The sequence below is a fragment of the Callospermophilus lateralis genome, chromosome 10 (assembly GCF_048772815.1).
Source record: "Callospermophilus lateralis isolate mCalLat2 chromosome 10, mCalLat2.hap1, whole genome shotgun sequence".
NCBI classification, from domain to species: Eukaryota; Metazoa; Chordata; class Mammalia; order Rodentia; family Sciuridae; genus Callospermophilus; species Callospermophilus lateralis.
Genome location: NC_135314.1, coordinates 102486690 through 102507780, shown reverse-complemented (window position 1 = coordinate 102507780; position 21091 = coordinate 102486690). Strand labels below are relative to the sequence as shown.

General features: G+C 37.6%; 1 pseudogene; it reads left to right on the top strand.

Moving 5' to 3' along the window:
- LOC143407903 (dual specificity protein phosphatase 1 pseudogene) overlaps window positions 1-7525 on the top strand; it is a 36469-nt pseudogene extending 28944 nt beyond the window's left edge.
- Window positions 7526-21091: the final 13566 nt, after the last annotated feature.

Sequence of the window (21091 nt, the reverse complement as noted above, 5' to 3'; positions counted from 1 at the left end):
ATGTCATATTGCCTAACATACAGATAATAAAGTGTGAAATAATAATAAATGTTTGTTCAATTTATGCACCATTTCCTGAGTGAGAGCTCTTTACAACATTGCAGTTGAGTGCTGGGAGAATATTTTATTTGAATATTTGGTCTTTGACTCTGATTCCTGGCACAAAGCTCATAAAAATTTTATAATCTTTTGAGTGCTAGGAGCATCTGATAGAGTTTTCAAATCTCTCAGAATTTCCTGGATAGTAGAAAAATATTTTGTTCAAAGGCGGTGACTCTTTGTGGGTTCCTGGATAGTCTCAGGATGGGTGCTGGTTGCTAGGAGAACCAATCATGTGATAGAGGCAGGAAATTTTCAGTTCTACCCCCTGATTTCTTGGGAGGGACAGAGGCTGAAAGTTAAGCTCATCACCAGTGGCCAATGATGTAATCAATTATACCTATATATAATGATACCTCCATAAAAACTTAACAGGGTTCAGACAGCTTCCATATTTTTGATCACACTGAGGTGCTTGGAGGGTGGTATGTCCAAAAAAGGACATGGAAACTCTACATCACTTCCCATAGACTTTTCCCTATGAGTCTCTTCATTTGACTCTTCATTGATGTTCTTTGAAATATCTTTATAATACATAAGTAAAGTGTCCCTGAGTTCTGTGAGCCCCTCCAGCCAATTAATTAAACTCAAGAAGAGGGTCATGGTAACCTAGCCAGTCAATCAGAAGTAGAGGTCAAACCTGAGGCTTGTGACTGACATCTGAAGCAGCAGTCTTGTTAGACTGAGCCTTCAATCTTTGAATCAATGTTATCTCCAGTACATAGTATTAAATTGAATTGTAAACAGTATACTCAACTGATTTTTACCTGTAAATTGTTTGGTTGATATTAGGGTGGGGAAATCCACACACATTTTGTGAGTAGAGGTGAAGTTCTCTGAATCAAGCATTTCATTGATTGCAAAACTAGAAGGAACAATATTTTTTTTTCTTTTAGATATAGGAGCAGTAAATTGTGCCTGTACATCTCCCAAAAATGACACCCTAAGGTAGCATCTAGCTCTAAGTTCCTGATCTCATTGTTATGCAGCACTCTCTTTTTCAAATCTGGTCATGGCTCCATGTTGTGTGGTGGTCCATGAAGTAAAACAACAAAACACACCTAAGACAAACTATTCTCTATCCCTTACACCTTTAGGCTTCCACACATGTTCCACATGCCAAGGTAAAGCAGATAAGATAACTGCCCTAAAATCATCTCCTATGTTCAAAATGAGATATTGGGAAAGACATAGTTGTCTCTAGTTTGTAACATTAATTACTTCTAGCTGAAAGCAAGTGAAAAATCTATCTTGCCTGAAGAGGAAGTTTACCTATTAGATTGTAATTCTGGTCTCTGGAAACATTTTCTTGTCCAATGTTCTCCATAGTTGTTTCTTCCATCAGATGAGAAATTCCTCCTTATCTATCATCTTCCATGGCCACAATGGAAGTAGGAATAGGAGAGTATGTCCTCCCTGGGAGCTGCACAGATCTCACAGTTACCAGGCACTGGTGCAGTTTTACTGCACGCAAGGAGTTTTTTAAGATCTGAAGAAATCAAAGGATTTTTAAACCCCAGCTCACAGCTTCACTGGCAATGCATTTGACTGAGAAACTTAGTAGGCTTCTGATCTGTTTCTTGCATACTCTAATACCAAGAAATGCTTCCAAAGTTTTTTCCTAAACATGGTTTTAAAAAATGATTATCTCTTTGTTTTTGAAAATGGAAACCAATATAACATCATGTCCCTGTACTACTAAAACCAAACTTATGGTCCTGTTTTTTGTTTTTGTTTTTAGTTTTTTTGGTAGTGGGGATTGAACCCATGGGTACTTAGCCATCATATCCCATCTCCAGCCCTTTTAAAATATTTTATTTAGAGACAGGGTCTCACTGAGTTGCTTAGTGCCTCACTTATTTCTGAGGCTGGCTTTGAACTTGTGATCCTCCTGTCTCAGCTTCCCGAGCTGCTGGGATTATAGGTATGTACCACCATGCCCGTCAATGTTTCTGTTTCTATGTTAAATAATATTGAGACCAAGCAAAATTTATTTAGCTACATTCTCCAGGACATTCTTGTTCTTCAGAAATAATATTGTGGAATAATTCATACTGTCACTTTTCACAGCTTCTTATTGAGGCCTAACTTCACTGTGTTCAGCTATCAAAAGTTTTAAATATCCCATTTTACTTAGCTAATAACCACAATGAGCTTTAAATATATCTTGGTCATTGTTTGTGTATTCCCAATACTAACCAGACAATTTTATCAGCCAGCAATTAAAGTGTCATGGTTCTGAAAAAATTGCTCAGTTTTTGTTTTCGATCTTTCCAGTGACAAGGCACCCATTTTCCTGAGACTTTCATTTAAGAGATTTTCAAGGTCTCAATGTTCATTGAGAAACTTCATAATCACTACCTCCCTCAATCTTTGAGAGGGGCAAGGAGCAAAAGGGATCCTAAAATGAAAAATGTTAAAGATCTCGGTGTCCTTTGAAGTCTATGGTCTAAGACATTTTTGGGGGGCTTAATTATAATGAGATTGATTCCTTTTCACTTTCCTCCATGTTTTTTTAATAGGTTAGAAACAGGCTGATTCATGAATTGAGGAATTTCACCTTTTGTACAGTTCAGTTGAAAGCAGACATTGTCAAATATTGCAAGGGACTTCTGTAGTGCATTTAGTCTTATCACCACCAGGATTTTCCTAAAAAAAAAAAAATCCCATTTTGTATAAACTGAGATGTGGTTTTGTTTCTAGAAGAGATGTTAAAAATTGAAAAACCTTAACTTTTTTCTTTCAATTAAAAAAAAAAGGAAAACCTTTTAATCTCTGTGAAATAGATATTATCAGCCACTGTTAACCATTAATCCTGCAGTAAAGTTTGAGAGGTTTTACTATGGGGTAGTTGTTGATTGATGCCTATCAGTTTAAGAAATATAAACCATTCTCAGGTCACTGAAGACACCTAGCCAAAGACCTGAGACTGGTGATTTTTCCGTATCTTCCAGAATCAGTTAATGAGTTGAGAATAGACAGCTTTCAGGTATTTGAATCAAGTTGAAAACTACATGAAATAGCTGCTGTAATGCATTTAGTTTTATCACCACCTGCAGAACAAGATCTAGTTGACCAGAGTCAAAGATTACCATGCTTTAATTTGAAGCTCTCATTTATTTTTTCTAAATGTTTAATATATTCTTTATTGCTCTAAGTTTCTAGATTTGATAATATACACTTGATATCCATGATATTAATCTCCTATCCTTAATATTGATGTCTGCATCACTAACAACTCCTTGGGATGCATCTAGTATCTGGCTTTAATTTTCTTGTGATTTAGCTAAAAGATAAGTAAAAAATCCTCAGTTCTGTTAGAACCAGTTCTTCTAATGAATTATTCAGTATCTTGGCTGATTAGATTCAACTACCAAGAAACTTAGATTGAAAATATTACAATAGAACAGACAGACAAAATGTCATTTACCAACAACATCTAGGATGGGAGGTTCTGGTGTTCGCAAAAAAACAAAAAACAAAACTAATGAATAATGATAACATTTAAGGATTTTTTTCAATAGTAGTTAGCTTTTATGACAGAACTTTTACCAAAATAGAGCTTGAGTATGATTTAAAAATATGCTAAACAAGGGGGCAGTTTCAAGATGGAGGAATAGAGGAGGTTGCTTTCTTGGCTGCTCAGTGGTGTGAAACCATTCAAGCAGATAGGCAGCTTCCCAACAAGGTAGGTGAATGAAAACAAAGGATGGGGGTGAGGAAAACTTATTGGAATTTCATATTGGACATTCAAAGCAGATTGGGGACTTAGGATGCTTGATATAATAACATAAAGAAGAAATCTTCATTGCCACACCTGCTTCCATGGCCAGGGGCACCAGCCAGAGCAGTCACTCTGTGAGCACAGTGGAGAGAGAGGAATTTAAAGGAACCCACATTTTTAGGACAACTGAGGCATGTTTGTGGACAGAGAATTTAGAGATCATAGACACTGCCCAACTAAACTGAAAAGTGCTCCACAGTAGCCTTGTATGGGAAAGAAACTGCATCTCTCCTAGCAGTATGTGGAGGACAGAAAAAGGAGATGTTTTGCAGGTGCAGCTTAGTGACTGGTAGCTTAGAGAGCTGAGTCATGGAAATACAGGACTGGCAAATCCATGCCACACAACGTAGAGTGTGCCTAAGTGACCAGAAGAAAATCAAATGTGAAAAGAGGTTCAAATAGGGAACAAATGGTCACAGAAACCCACATGGCTCTTCCCTTCCCCCTCTCATCTGGCTGCTTGCCTAACTGGCTGGGAGAGACAAGCCTGGCAGAGAATTCAAAAGGGACAGGGCAGGAGAGACTGAATTTGGAGACTGAACCCAAGACCAGGAAACTTGGGGTGTGCAGGTGACATAATGAACTAAGAATTGGCTCCTCCACCACATGAGTGGAATCCAGGGGAGATCTTGGAGTACAGTTTTTCAGTGTGGACCATCAATTCCTGGACCCTGGAGTGTGCTGATTTAAAATCTCCAGGCCAATTGGCATCCAGAGAAGAGCCTGGAGCTTAATACACCCCTCCAGGAGTTCTGCCTAATGGATTACCTCTCTTACCCTAAAAATACCATGTGGAGGGTGGAGCAAGCATCATGCTCTATACATCCCCATCTAACTGATGAGAAGGGAAGCTGAGAATCTTTTGAACTCCAATGGAATCAATTCTTTAACTTTTGATTGACATCTTTTTATTTTGTTTTGTTTATCCTTTTTTTCTCTGCTTAATTATGACATTGATGGTTCATGTACATTAAAACATATTCAATTTTCCCTCTCATTTCTAGTATTTTTGAAATCATTTATTTTTCATGGATCAATTGTTTTCAGAACTAGGATGATTGATTAAAATAGTTCAGGTTTTTTGTATTTTTAATTTTTTTAAAAATTTTTACTTTATATATATTTTTTCTCTCACTTCTCTGTTTCCCTTGAATCTCTTTCTCTTTTTTTTCTACTAATAGCCAATCTCTATTCTTTCACTCTTCCTTAAATTTTAAAATTCTGTCCATCACATCTTACATCACTTCTTTTCTCTCCTTATCCACCATTTAAAATTGTAAACTATTTTCAAACTTACTGTTTTTATTGTAGGCAACAATTGATAATATAATTTTTGTTTATTGTGACAATATTGTAGAGGTCATAGCAGAAAACATTTGGTTTAATACTCTATATTGTTTGCATTGGTTGTTGTTATCATTTGTCTCCCTCTAAATGGTGAGGTACTGGAAACCTTCAAGGACACGATAAGTCTATAGGGCAGAAACTCTACTGCCTCATATCCCTACTATTTCATAGGTATACATACAAAAACAAAAACAACAACAACAACAACAACAACAACAACAAAAAAAAAACCACAAGGAAACAGATTACTCCAAACAAACAAGTATACCTCAATAATAAAATCCATTGCCACCACATTAGAAGAAAGGTCAGAGAAAGAGTTTAGAATGTACATAATTAAACTAATCAATAAGGTAAAGGACAATGTAGGGTTTGATATCAGAGAGAATAAAAAGGAAAATCAGATACAGGAGGCTTACAGGAACCAAAATATACAAAATTACAATAGACCCATGCCAAGAAACATGTTATGAAAATTCCTAACATATAAAATTAGGATAGTATTTTAAAGGCTGCCAGAGAAAAATTCCAAGTCATGTTTAGAGGGAAACCAATCCAGATTTCAGCTCATTTCTCAACCCAGACCCTCAAAGCTAGGAGGTCTTGGAATAATATATGTCAAGCTCTGGGGGAAAAAAAAAAAAAAGGAAGCCAGCTAAGAATACTATACCCATAAAAATTAAACTTCAGAATTAATGATAAAATAAAAACCTTCCATGATAAACAAAATTGGAAAGAATTCACAACTAGAAAGCATGCTCTACAAAACATACTCAATAAAATATTTCATGAAGAAGAAGTGAAAAATAAAAGTGAAAACCAACAGAGAGGCACTATACTAGAAGAATAGTCAATCAGAGGAGAAACTAATTCAAATTAAAAACCAGAAATAAATCAAAGTGTCAGGAAATAAATATCATATCTCAATAATAACAATATTGAATCTAAATGGGCTAAACTCTTCAGTCAAAAGACACAGACTGGCAGATTGGATTAAAAAATAAAACTCAACAATATGCTATCCCCAAGAGACCTCATAGGCAAAGACATCCACAGACTGAAGGCAAAAAGATGTGAAAAAAACATATCATTCACATTGATCTTATAAACAAGCAGAAGTTTCTATCTTCATATCAGACAAAGTGGAATTCAAGCCAAAGTTAATCAGAAGGGACTGCCACAGTCCGGCTGGCTGCAGCAAAATATCTGGGGGGTGACGAATAACTTGTGTACATTGATGCAGCAGGAATGGAAGCCGTTTATTGTAGGACAACCGAGGTATTTATACATTTTACACAGCTTATCTTAATTAGCATAAACTAGATACAGTAGTCAACCAATAAGGAATCTCCACACTTAATGGCTCCCTTTTGTTACTTCGCAAACCACTCCCTCTGGCATTTTGCCTGGCACCATGCAGACTTGTTTACAGACTCTAACATTTCTCTGGCAAAATAACAGGTGCCAATCTGACTTGTTTACAGACCTTAACAAGGGACAAAGAAGGACACAGCAGTACATGGATCCTTCTCTAAAACAGACCATATCTTAAGCGACTAAGAAACTTTTAGCAGCGAAGGACCAGCTGACAGCCGGGTGCTCCAGGCGGATGGCAGGGCGATGGGGTGGCAGAGAGCAAGCAAGACCTGGCGTCCGCTAGCACCCCTTGCTAGGTCCGAGAGCAGGTTCTGTTTCAGCACAAAGACCCAGGGTCCGGCTTCTCCTCGAAAGCCGCCGCCCTGCCCTTGACTTCCAAGGACAAAGAGCATCCAGGACCAGGCACGCTGGGGGCGCTGGGGCTGGCCATTGTCATGGAGGTGGGCACGCTGGACGCTGGAGGCCTGCGGGCGCTGCTGCGGGAGCTAGGGGTGCAGTGCCTGCTGCTGGACTGCCGCACCTTCTTCGCGATCAATGCCGAACACATCACCGGCTCCGTCAACGTGCCTTTCGCACCATCCTGAGGTGCACCTGGAGCACATCGAGTCCAACGCCAAGCTTCGCAGCTGCCTGCTGGCCGGTGCCTACCACGCCTTGGTTCTGCTGGACGAACGCAGCGTTGCCCTGGACGGTGCCAAGCGCGACAGCACCTTGGCCCTGGCCGCTGGAGCGCTGTGTCGCGAGGCACGGGCCGCGCAAGTCTTCTTCCTCAAAGGAGGGTATGAAACTTTTTCAGCTTCCTGCCAGGAGCTCTGTTGCAAACAGTCAACCCCCATAGGGCTCAGCCTTCCCCTGAGAACTAGTGGGGAAGGGTGTTCATCCACTGCCTGGCGGGCATTTCCCGGTCGGCCACCATAAGAGGACTAACTGGGTGAAGCTGGATGAGGCCTTTGAGTTCATGAAGCAGAGGCGAAGCATCATCTTCCCCAATTTCAGCTTCATGGGCCAGCTGCTGCAGTGCGAGTCCCAGGTGCTGGCCCCGCACTGCTCAGCCAAGGCCCGGAGTCCTGCCATGGCTGTGCTGGACCAAGGCACCTCCACCACCACCATCTTCAACTTCCCCGTCTCCATCCTGTCCACTCCACGAACAGTGCCCTCAGCTACCTTCAGAGCCCCATCACCACCTCCCCCAGCTGCTGAAAGGCCCTGGAGGCAAGGACCCTCCATCCCACCAGGACCACAGGCTCTTCCTCCAGAAGAGAGGCAGTAACTCCAGAGATGGGCTTGAGAGTGCTGGTCCTTATTTATTTGATTTCACCCAAGTTCCCTGGGTTTTCTTTCTCTTATCTCTTCATTAGCTTGGCTAAGAGTTTATCTGATATTCAGATGCTGACTCACAATAGGTGGTGGGTGGGGGAGAGAGAAGGGGAGGTTCACTGGATTGGACAGGGCAGAGTGGGGGGAAGAAAGGAGATTGGAAATGGAAAGACAGAATGAATCAGACATAACTTCCTATATTCATATATGAATACATGACCAGTGTAACTTCACATCATGAACAACCACAAAATGGGAAGTTATACTCTGTGAATATATGATATGTCAAAATATGTTCTATTGTCATGTGTAACTAAAAAACAAAATTAAAAATAAAATTAAAAAATATGCTATACAAGTTTAAACCACTTGCTACAGACTGATTTTTTTTTCTGTCAAAATTCATATGTTGAATCCCTAATTCCTAATATAATGGCATTTGGGAATGAGACCCTTTAGAAGACAAATAATTTAGATGAGATCTGAGGGTGGGACCATCAGGATGGGATTAATGCTCTTATAAGAAGAGATATAATAATGTTCCCTCACTCTGTGTCTGTGTCTGTTTGTCTCCCTTCTTGTGAGGACATAGCAAGAAGAGACAATTTGCAAGAAAGGAAGAGTTCTCACTAGACTCCAACCATACTGACACCTTGATCTTGGATTTATTGCTTCTAAAGCCGTGATAAAATAAATGTCTATTGTTGAGGGCAACCAGGATATAGTATTTTGTGATGATAGCCCAAACTGACTAAGACACCACCTTATTTTAACAGACTTGCAGGAAGGCTTATTAAGCTTAACCTTATGCTATTTGGCTATACATCCATCTGCTGATTTCCCTAACTTAAACCTCACCATCTGACTCTAATCTACACTTACTGAGCAATATAATAAATGTGAGAAATAATTAAATAACCCCATGGATATTTTTGTTTAAAAAGCAAACATTAGGTGATTGGTGACAAACGTATTGGATTTGTGTATGTAAAATTTTCCATCTACTACCTGTAAACTGGAGAGGGTTTTATTATCTCAGTCACCAATGCTTATATTCAGGATGGTGCCTAAGTCACTGGGATCCATTTTGATGCATTTTTCCTATTTTCAAAAACAAAGTAAAATTTAAAAAATAAATAATAAAAGAAATCTTTAGGAAAGTTGGCTCAAAAAGAAGAAAGAACATGTCTCAATTTGAGACCCTCCACCCCCAACTTAACTACTAAGAGGGGATTTGAAGCTTATTTCATCTTCCCCAAGTCTTCCCATTTTTTACTTTCCAATATTCCTTCAAAGTAGGAACATGTCTACATGTTATAGCTCATATATTGACAGGAGAACTTGACAATCCATCTAAGACCAAAAGTTCTGTGCCTGAGAAAGTCATGTCACCAATTGATGGTGATTCAAGGCAGAGCAGCCCTAGATGTAATACTTCTCTCTTCAAGTCCATAGACTTTCCTGGAGTCCTTATTACTTCTAAAACACCTAGAAAGCCAAAAAGTAAATTATGTACTACAGGTTCTTCACACTGGGAATTTAATATGTTCATTTTTTTTTTTTTTTTTTTTTTAACATTTGGGCACTTTTTACTCTTGTTTTAGAAGTAAATCACCAACTATGATCATGGTTTATAGTATGATCATATTTTCCCAGATTCCAAAGATCACAGGTTTTACCACTATTCTCTTAAATTCTGTCATGAAACCACTTTTCTATCAAACGGGTGCAGAAAGGCTTGTTTTTCCTGGCAGTGAGATAAAAAGGTGACCAATGGAAACTGGGACACTCAGGTGTGGGATCAGTCAGGGAATCCACTAGCTCCAGTGAATCAGAAGTTGAGGTAGAGGATTAAACTGCTAAGCTAGATGTGTAATGGTCCAAAAGTTAAAGACCCAGCAGGAGTGGTTGAGGAGGCTGATCCAAATCTGCTCCCTACTCCGAAGAGAAATTTACATACTACCCTGATACCATATGTCTGAGTAGAGCTAGTGGAGCTGGGGGTCCAAGTTCAGGCAGAAAATGAAAGAAAGAATAGTAGGATGGCTTCTCTGCTTGTGGCACACCAGAACAAAAGGGACAATGTCAAACGGTGTAGAATTTTCTAAAATGGCTTCAGTAACAGCCCACTCTGTTTTACATCAACGTCTTTATTCTAATGCAGCTGGTAAAAGTGTGGTGTCATTATTGTTTGGCTGCTTCTCACACTTGCAATATGTGGCCAAATTCAGGAGATATTCCTATGCTCAGGGTACCTGGGCCTCTATGAAAGAACCATAGGCTTATTTCCAAGAACTGGGAATGGAATATGCTATTTATATGTAGCCTTTTCCAGAACCAGACAGTATGACTTTCACTGCCAGAGGAGGGACATAATGTTTCATGTGGCACCTCCACCCATTTAGGGTGCTCTGGTATGAGTATTTCCCCCATTAGTAGGGTATTTCATTCAGCAAGCAGCACAGCTGATAGATCTAGGGAAGATGGGAAGACTCTGGCAGCACACTGGAGTCCATGAAGCCCAGCCAAAATTAGAAATGTCTCTTTGAGTCCTCCATAAAAGATGGGGGTATACTTAATAGCTACAGGAGTGGAAAAAAGTAAAATAACAAAATCCACTCTGGTACAATTATGGAAATAACTGCCAATGATAAGAGATTTCAGGGACTGGGGTTGTGGCTCAGTGGTAGAGTGCTTGCCTAGCATGCGTGGGGCAGTGGGTTCGACCCTTAGCACCACGTAAAAATAAGCAAATAAAATAAAGATATTGTGTTCATCTACAACAACAAAAAATATATTTTTTAAAAAGAAATATTTTAGTTCTTACCTCCAAAAAAGAAAAAATGGAGGGTATCAGAGGCAGCATGGATTCCTACTCCAAAAGGAGGCAAAAACAAACATCTGCTATTAGGAAATGTAATGAAAGCAGAGTCCATGGCTCCCCCTGAGGAGACTTTGGGTCCTTGGTTGTGGGACAGTTAGTGGGGTGGTCAAGATTCAGGGGTCTGAGCCATGTCTCAACAAGAGAATATATAGAGAGAATTGGCAATGCATTGCCAGTTCTTTTTTTTTTTTTTTTTTTTCCTGGTACCAGGGATTGAACTCTGGGGCACTCAACTATTGAACCACATCCCCAGCCCTATTTTGTAATTTATAGAAACAGGATCTCACTGAGTTGCTTAGTGCCTCTCCATTGCTGAGGCTGGTTTTGAACTCAAAATCCTCCTGTCTCAGCCTCCCAAGCTGCTGGGATTACAGGCGTGTGCCACCATGCCCAAACACGCATTGCCAATTCTTTAAAACAATTCAGTGAGCAACGGCATCAGTGGGCACAGGAACCCACGATATTTACCCTGATAAATTCTTAGGTAGGTTAACTGCTGTTGATGGATATGGGGGAAAAACAGTGAGAATTCTAGCTGTAATGTTTGGATACCTACTGCCCACCTCTTTCCCAGTATTCATATTTTCCATTTTGCATGTATCTACATGTAACTACATAGGGGAATTCCACTTACTTTGCTGGGAAACTAAGCACATGTCATTTGAAAAGCCAACATCAAGGGAGCTTGCTACCTGCTCCCATTGTTTTGCCTAAACCTGTACAGATAATTACCATCAAATAATTCAGGATCCCAGTAATCACCAGGAGCTAATAAAGACTATACATGAATTAGCTAAAGTAAACCTAATTCTCTCAATTTATAATACTTTTAATTCCTCTGTGTGGCTGGTAAGAAAGCTGAAGGAACTTGACACATGACAGTCAGTTATATATAATGCATCCACTTTATGCATCCATTCTCAACATAGTCGTCACTCTGGAGGAAATTAGCACTCAGCTGGGAACATATCATTATGTACGAGACCTTAATAATGCCTTCTTTAGTACAGATATAACTCCTGAGAGTCAAGATCCATTTTCTTTCAGATGGAAAGGCAGACAATGGACTTTTACTATGTTACCTCAAGGATCTCTAAAGCCCCACTGTATGTTATGGTAAGGTAGCATAAGATTTGGAAACCTGGTTCTGACTTCTACTGGTAAAAAAAAAAAAAAAAAAAAAAAAATCATTATATTTATGTTTCTGACTCTCAGTGCTCACTGAGGCAACCCCTGGGCTTTTGACTCATTAGCAAGGGAGAGGGTGAGCCAAGAACCCCAACAAAGGGCCAGGTCCTGGCTTATTGATGAAATGCTTGGGTATGGTCTAGTTGAGTAAGACAAAGATTATACCTCAGACTGTAGTAGATAAAGTTCAGTCGATTCTACTTCTTGAATTACAAGAATTTTGAGGCTTCTTAGCTTTTGAGGGCTTTTGTCCTTCATCTCCTTTAGTTGTTATGGACCCTATATAATTTGTGTAGGAGGGGTACAGTATGGGATGGAACTTACCAAAATACGGAGGCATTTAATCAGACCAAAAAAAAAAAAAAAAAACAAAAACACTTAGACAGGCTCACATTCCTGGGACATCATCAAACCCACTGGAACCTGTTGAGCTTACTGTCCATGTCACTCGAGATGGTTTTGGATGGGGTTTATGGGTGGATAATGGGAGATAAGGCCACAGTTGGAATTTGGTCACAGTTATAGAAGAGGGTGGGGGAACATTATAACCTGTTAGAAAACCAACTCTGTACCACTTATACTGTCATCCTCACCACGGAGCCTATCACCAGGAAGCAGTGGTAGAGGTCATACAATTGGTGAAAATAATGTGGCTAGAGGAAGCCGCAGCAGAGGAACTTGCCACTTGATTACAAAGCATACCATACTTTGAAAGACCACGTGGCAGTTGCGACATGCTGGGGATTTTCCGTAAAGATGTGTGTTCATGTTGTTAAATGCCAAAACTATCTTGCCTGTTCTCAGCATTACCTAGAATGACTGGATGCCACTGAAGGTTATATCAAGCGAGGTGACATCTCTCTTCAGTGAGAGCAAATAAACCACACTGGCCTGCTCCCATTATCAGAAGGGACCAAATATGCATTGACTTGTGTGGTCATAGTAACAGACTTGATGCAAGTCTTCCCCAGTAAAAGAGCCAATCAGAAGGCACTATTAAGGGGTTGATCCAAATGAGCGCCAGGTCTGACATACCACATGTAAGTTTTTATTTTTTCTTTTTAGATATACATGACAGTAGAGAATATTTTGATATATTATACATATATGGAGTATAACTTACTCTGAATAGGATCTCATTCTTGTGGTTATACTTGATGTGGAGTTAAACTGGCCATGCATTCATATATGAACATAGAAAAGTTATGTTCGATTCATTCTACTGTCTTTACTACATGTAACTGAAAGATCAAGGAATCCATTTCACATGCTACAACATGCAACAGTGGGCTCAAGAACAGGACGTGTTATGGATTTTCCACTTGCTGTACAATCCAACTGGAGCTAGATAAACTAACTGAAAGAATAAATGACCTGATGAAAAATAATGATTCTCTGCTGGAGTGGCCTGCTCATTTACCTGAGGCACTGAGAACATTAAATGTAAAACCCAGACATCAGTAGCCTGCAGGTATTTCAGGGTTAACATGCCCATGGTCACCAGTATTAAGATTACACATCTACTGAATATTTTCTTAAACCAGGCTGGGGCATAAGAAACAACTTACTGTTGCTATCCCCTTAAGGCATCACATCTGAGACAATAAGCATGGGTTGGTCATAGACTTTATAACTAAGACCCCAGTGGTTAACTTAACTGATCCCTTGAGGGAAGGGAGAACATCTAAATTTACAAGTGAAGTCTACTGTGTTGGAGCCTGACCCTCACGAATACAGATGTTTTACCCTCAGGTGTACCCCAATGAATGCTTTATTTCAGTTTATTGCAGTTATATATTCCATATATATTCTTTCTATTCCCTCAACATTCAAATAGATAGATTGGTCTGGTACACGTGCCCAGGAAAGTTATATAATTAACTTAGGTGCCTCATCAAGCTGATTTGCCATTTTTGGTAACTATTAAACACGTCATATTTTCCATTAGATTAGTAACAAGTAATCTATTTCTGGGCTGGGTAATGGTAGTTGCATATCAGACTAAAAAGATTGACTGTTGAGTCTGCTCAGAACTCCCTGTGACTGCACCAAAAGGATTTCCCTGGGTAGTCCAACCTGAAAATGATATGGAATGGACTTTGCTGACACAGAACTAGTCTAAAAACACAATATTCCTCATACTTTAATTCAAGTATCTAAACAAATAAATTCTATTTTAATTAGCTTAGCATGCCTGATGATAGACTCTTTTCCTTTGTACTGCTATTATGAGATATGGCTGTAATATACCTCTAGGATGGATTTGGGGCAGTACAGGATTGCAAGGGACATTAAAGGGTTTCGGAGGCACTTAAAGGGTGGAGCATTGGGGTAAACACAATTCAGTACCTAGGAACGCTTGTTGTTCTTGGTAGTGAGAGAAAGACTCCAAAGAATGTGTTGAGAAAGGAAACTGAGAAGGGAAGCTGGCCACTTCACTTAGCTCCAGTCTTTAGGTAGGGATCAAAGCAGAATGACCTTGATTGCCAAATAAAAGAGTGTACTTATAAAACATCTGAAGGAATCCCCTGTGCACTGGGCATGCAACCTATCCTATACATTCCTCCTGCTTGTAGATATGGTAAAGCCCTCCATTTTGTCCTGGCTTGCCATCACCAAGGAGCTTGTGAGTAATAAAATGTTAAAGCCTCTCTGGGAAGTCCTCTAAGTTCTCTCTTTGGGATCTGTAAATAGTATGTTGGGGCTTCTGCAGCTCTGGGGTTGAAAAAATGGTCCTATAAATGATCATCTAAAAAATTTAGCATAGAACCATGATGCATTAAGCAGCAATGGACATTTGGATTGATCGTGACCCTGGATGATAAATGATCTGTCCTCTAGAATAGGCTGAAGAATGAGTGGAAGTCAGAATTAATAACTAAAGCCAACATAATTTCTTGTATCCATGTTGACCATTACTTGGATAAACTTTCCTGTGCCTGTGGACATAGCTTATTTTCTCTGAGTTAAGCAACAATGAAACGGGGCATATATCTCATCCCCATTTAAATAGTTCTGAGACCAAACATAAGTTAGTTGTTTGTTCCATAAAATACTTTTTTTTCCCCACCTGGAATATAAGGCTTTGCAGCAATTAACTTACTCATTAAGAGCGGCAGCTTGTTGCTGCTTTAAACCATGATCTCTGTGTCCACACATCCAAAACTAGTAAGTTGGAATTTGCTCATTCTAAACCAAATCCTCCCTTTGCAATATCTGTCCTAAAATCACTCAATCCAGGCCCTAAAACCTTCTTAAATTCCCCCAATTTTCAGCTTTTGAAATACTGCAAGCTTAATAAACACATTTTCTTGATCAATATGCCTTCCTGGTGTTGTTTGTGAAAGGACTTCCATTCATCTTGCCCCTATTTCTCAGTCTGATGGAGCACAGATAGGCTTTCATGGGGAGGAAATGCTCTCAATCTGATTTGCCAGAGTTAAGACACTTTGCTTAACTGAGCAATCATAACGAGCTATTGTCCTTTGAAATCATTTTCAGCCTTTTATTCTTTTATTTGAAGTCTAAAAGCAGTTGCATCTTTCTCATTTTCTAATCTTCAAGGCCTTATGTTGCTGGGTTATCTATATTCCCCTCTGTTTTCCTTCAAATTGCCTAATTATTTTGTCAGCACATTTCTTTTATTGACATACTTTTGTAAAAAGCAGAATGAAAAAGTAATCCACACTCCCTTTTTGCAACTGTTTTCCAGGCTCAGTAGGCATGTTATTTGCACTCCAGATTATCTCAGGTAAGAGTCCTGCTCATGTTTGCTATTGTGTAACATTGGTCTCTATATTTTCAGCATTCAGTGTCAATTCCTTTGCTATCTACTGGCTAACCACTAGCTAACACTATTTCTGATACCAATGTCTGTATTAGTTTCAGTAACACCAGCAGTTACAACAAGAATTACACAATACCAGTGAATAAACACAACACATTTATAGAACACTCATGTAACAGTCCTAACAAGTATTCCTGCAGAGGAAGCATTTTTCCCCATAGAGAGAATACATCTTGTGGTTGTACCATCTTCAAATTCCTATCCTTTAAGACTGATGTGATTGTCTGACTCAAATTGAGAGATATGGAAAGGAAGCATAGAGAATTGCATGAAGGAGGTTTGTAATGAGGTAGGGCCAAGTGCCACACATATTTTTCATACACGTTTGATTGACTGCAAGGAAACTTGGAAAATGTACTGCAGCTATAAGCGTAGGGTGAAAAGAAAATGAGTTTGATGAAAAGATAATCGGTGCCTGCTATAATTGTATCTTTCTGAGTACATAGATTGCCACATAGGTAAACTGAATATTAGGCATTCAGCAATTGTCTCAGAGACCAATATGAAATATATGAGTCTGTGATGTAGCTGGGAAACTGATTGGTGAAAGACATCATTAATGAAATGGATCAGGAAAAACATCAAATGTGAAATATGTGAGTGGAATATACAGGGTTGGTATCCAGAAATTGTGGGTAAATATACTCTTTTTGGAGAGAACTTAAGAAGCAAGTGTTTAGGGTAAAAAATAACTATGATCTGTTTGAAGGAGAATTAAAGGATTTGTTGGCTATGGCAGAGTTCCTTTAGAGATTAAGAAAACTTAAAAATTGACTAGGGAGGTCAAAATGGAATAAGGACCCTTTATTACAACTCACACTAAAAACCTCTTATTCAGTACTATGGTATTGATCATTTAAGTTATTGTTTATTATAACATTATACTCTTTAGTTCTGCTGCCTGTATTTCAGCATTTGATGTTTTTTATTTAGTTGGAAAAGAGTTCTGTGTAAAGACAAGATACACAGGCTGAAAAGGAGATATGTTGGGAGTGGGGTATTTATTATGCATTCGTTGTATTACTCTAATGTCAGCAGGAGTTTTCTGGGTTGCTGGTAGCTGTGAGCATAATGGCTAGAAGATTGAGTACTAATTACTAAGATCACTTTGCACTGCCAAAGTACAACTTGGTTAGAACATAATATCTTTGTCTGAGGTGATTAGACATTACAGATAGGGCTTTTAAAAGTGCACAGGTAAAATTCTAATTGTTTCTGTTCAACCAACCCAATTCTAGTAGTAGATAATATTCCTCCTTTTTTAAAATGAAAACTTTACAGTAAAATCTTTCAAAAGATAAAGCCTATTTTAAATGAGAAGAGAGCCAATTCATACTAATTCAGTGTTCATATAGGACTTTGTTATAATGAAAAGGCTAATTTTATGTTTTTGTGAGTAATCTGAAATATGCTTCAAAGAAGCAAAGTAAGCTGCATAGGCAGGAAAAGGACAAAAATACCTGCATTCAATCCTGTCTCCCTAGGGAACGTTTTTTCTCTACATGGAGTGACCTAGGATGTTCTCTGATGGGGGAAAAATACCAAACATAACTATTCAATTTAACCTTTCCCAAAGTTGTTGACAGCAAATCCAAATTCAAAATAATATATTTGTGTTGTTGTAAAACTTATAGTTTAATAATGGTAGTCTCCACTTTGGTTGCTTAAAGATGCTATTGAGTTGCATCTTTCAACAATTATATGATGTATATGAAATGTATACTCTCTGTGATTCACAGTTTTCATTCATCAGATTGTATATAGGTAGCATGCTGAGACAAGTAACTTATGAACTTGAAAAGAATACCTGATTTCCTTCTCTTTCTAATATTTGTGATATTATTAGTAAGTGGGATGACCATATAAATTTATCAACCAGATTGGCATACTTTTGAGAGTGACAGTGGTACAATTAATGATTACTCTGAAGCCAGATGTGGTAGCTCATACCTGTAATCTGAGTGGCTCAGGAGGCTGAAGCAGGAGGATCACAAGTTTAAAGCCATTTCAGCAATTTAGCGAGGCCCTAAATAACTTAGCAAGACCATGTCTGGTAGGGATGTGGCTCAGTGTTTAAGTATCTCTGGGTTCAATCACCAGTGGAAAAAAAATTAGTCTGGGATGTAGATGTTAACTTGGACATATGTCTATCTATTGTAGGTCTACACGGTTAACTGAGATTGGTAAGAAAAGTAAAAAACCCAGCTCTTGTTTAAGGTACTTATCACTTTCATGTGACAGGGTCTCTACTAAGTACTATATATGTATTATCTCATTGAATTCACTCACCCATACAAGGTAATTGTTATGACAGCCTTTTTTAGATACAGAAAATATGGCTTACAGAAATTAAGTAAATTCTTCAAGGTTCCTTATCACGTATGTGCCAAAGGCAGACTTAAAGTTCTGTTTTTTTTTTCTTTAAAACATTTACCTCTGGCCTATTTAAACATTTGCTATTTTGTTCCCAAAAAAGAAGTAATTATTACTATAGCAATAACACATATGATAAAAGAAGAATTTAAACAGTACAGAGAAGCATAAAATGAAAATCAAAGGTTATCATTTCCCACTCACTTCATACCTCAATCTTCATAACTCAGAAGTAATATTTTAATAATTTTTGTTTTTACTTATTTGACAGGTTAACTTGAAAGCTCAAATGATGTACTCATTTTTCATGTGTGATTATTTTTATATGAGAGAATAACTATCAAATATATTGCTTATTTCATTTTATATCTTTGAATTAAATTTCTAGATTTCCTTAAATTATCTTTTAATTATTTAACATATTTCTGGATATTTTATTATTTTGACTATGTAAAGAATAAAATGTTTTTTCTCTTTCTACACCCAGATATTAATGTAATGAAAGAAGAAAGTTAAGCATTTATATACCTTTAAATTGAAAAAGGCATCTTACCAATTCCCTTATTAATTTTGGTAAGGTTTTTTCCTTAGTATAATTTTTGGGATTTTCTAAATACACAGTTATCCTCAGACATTCTATTTTCCCATAATATTGACACTGACTGTTTAATTTTCTTTTTTCTTGTGTGTACTAGAACTTCAAAAGCAATGATGAATAATGATGAGGATGTAGGTCATTCCTCCTTGAGACATGCATAATGAAGTTTGCTGTTATATTTTGGTAAAGCCCCTCTAAGTAATTTCTTTTTGTTACTGTTTGACTTCCATTTAATTAGCTGATTAGTTTAAAAAATTCCATGTTACCATCTGGAAATAAAATAATTTGATTGTTTTTATTCTTTAATTTACAAGGTGATAAGTTATATTGATAGATCTTCTCATTTTGAACCACCTATTAGTTTCTGGAGAAAATTATAATTTGATTCTGAGCTGGAAGTTCTGTGGGGTTCTTTGGTGGATACCATTCCTATCTGTTCTGATCTGTCTCCAAATGGACCTCTCTGCTTTCTCTTTTCCAACAACCAGAACTCTCTTACCTTATTCTTCATGTAGATTACTTCCAAGAATTGCTTCTGGATTCTTATTTTCTAACACTATGCTTAATTCATCTTTTTCTACTTCTTTTTTAAAAAATCAGTCTTATTAAGAATATAATTCTTATTAGGCTTAGGGGTTTACAAGAGGTAACTTAGGGATGTAAGGGAAGAAGTTATGTGTGCTCTTTGTGCCTTCAGAAATTGGAATTGTGAAACTATATTAGACTCGAGGTCTTTTTGTCTGAAAAGCACCTAAGTCTGTACAGTATATTGCCTTTATATTCTATTAACAATAGAGGTCTTACATTGGTAATGACATACATATGGGAATAAATTTGAAAACTGAAATATGATGCTATAGAAAATCAGAAGAGTAGGAATACAATTAAGAAAAACAATAAAAGAAGCAGCAGAAAAGATCTGGAAATAACCATCATCATTGTAGCAATGACTGGTGTTGAGAGCAGACCAGGAAATAGAGACTTAGTATTACCTAAACCTTCAGAGACATAGGTCATTTGTACATCTCCTATGTATTTTTTTAGACTAAGAATCATTGGTATACCCTTGTTGAAAAGACCACATAATTTATGTAAGAATATAATAGATGTGCTTAATACCAACATTTTTTTATTATTAGTTGTTCAAAACATTACATAGCTCTTGATATATCATATTTCATACATTTGATTCAAGACATTTTGCTTATGTATCTCTCTGTGTGTGTGTATGTGTGTGTGTAATTTCATCCTGTGAAATTATCCAGTATTGGTGAATTCGAAAAGTTTAAAAGATATTTTCCCACAAATATTGTATATTATAGTGAAATTAATATTTTCAGATTATAATTTTTTTCATTTGAGTTTTTGCACATTTATAAAGAGCAAAGTTGAGAACCATCATCATGGAACGTGATGGTAAATTCTGACGAGATTCTTGGAATGTCATTGGTTAATATAGACTTTATCATACGTGTTTCATTAATTGTGGTGTCTGTAAGAAATGATTGAGAAAAATGAATTAGTAAAATTTAATCAAATAAAAGCGGATAAATTTTGAATGTGAGCATTGTAGTTCAGGCAAATCCTTGAGGTTCAAATTAATGCACTCTTTAGAATATGTATAATTACATACTTATTAGGATGAATAATTTTATCCTCTGTCCAGAGGCAATTTTTAAATTCAGTTAATTTTGGTTAACACTTTTTAAAAACTGTGTTAACACTCAAAACATTCTTTACTTTTTTACATGAGACTTTTAAAAACTACGAATCACTGCTCTCTAGAAATACACATATACACACACAGTTTTTGTAATGGGATAGTATCTCATAAAGACCTTCATCACACAAGTTTTTAACTTTAATAGTTTGCCTTTATTTGACCTCTTCCACATGGGTTGATCATGTAAATCTTTTCATTTCACACATGCCTGGAGTTTGCTGGATGCCATAAAGTTGTAAGTCCTATTTTCTTGTTATGTGTACCTTGACCTTTGATAAAAGGTAGTATTCATAAAAGTCCACAGGTTTAATTTTATTTTATTTAAGAGTGTTGTTGTGTTGTATCTTATGGGTTTACCAGGGTTGCCATAACAAAGTATCATGAACTAGATGGTTTAAACGTCATTAAAATGTTATTGTCTCACAAGAATTCTGAGGTTGAGATGTCAGCAGGGTATAGGGACATAGCTCAATGGTAAAGAACTTGTCTAGCATATGTGAGGCTCTGTGTGTGTATGTGTGTGTGTAATTTCATCTTGTGAAATTACCCAGTAT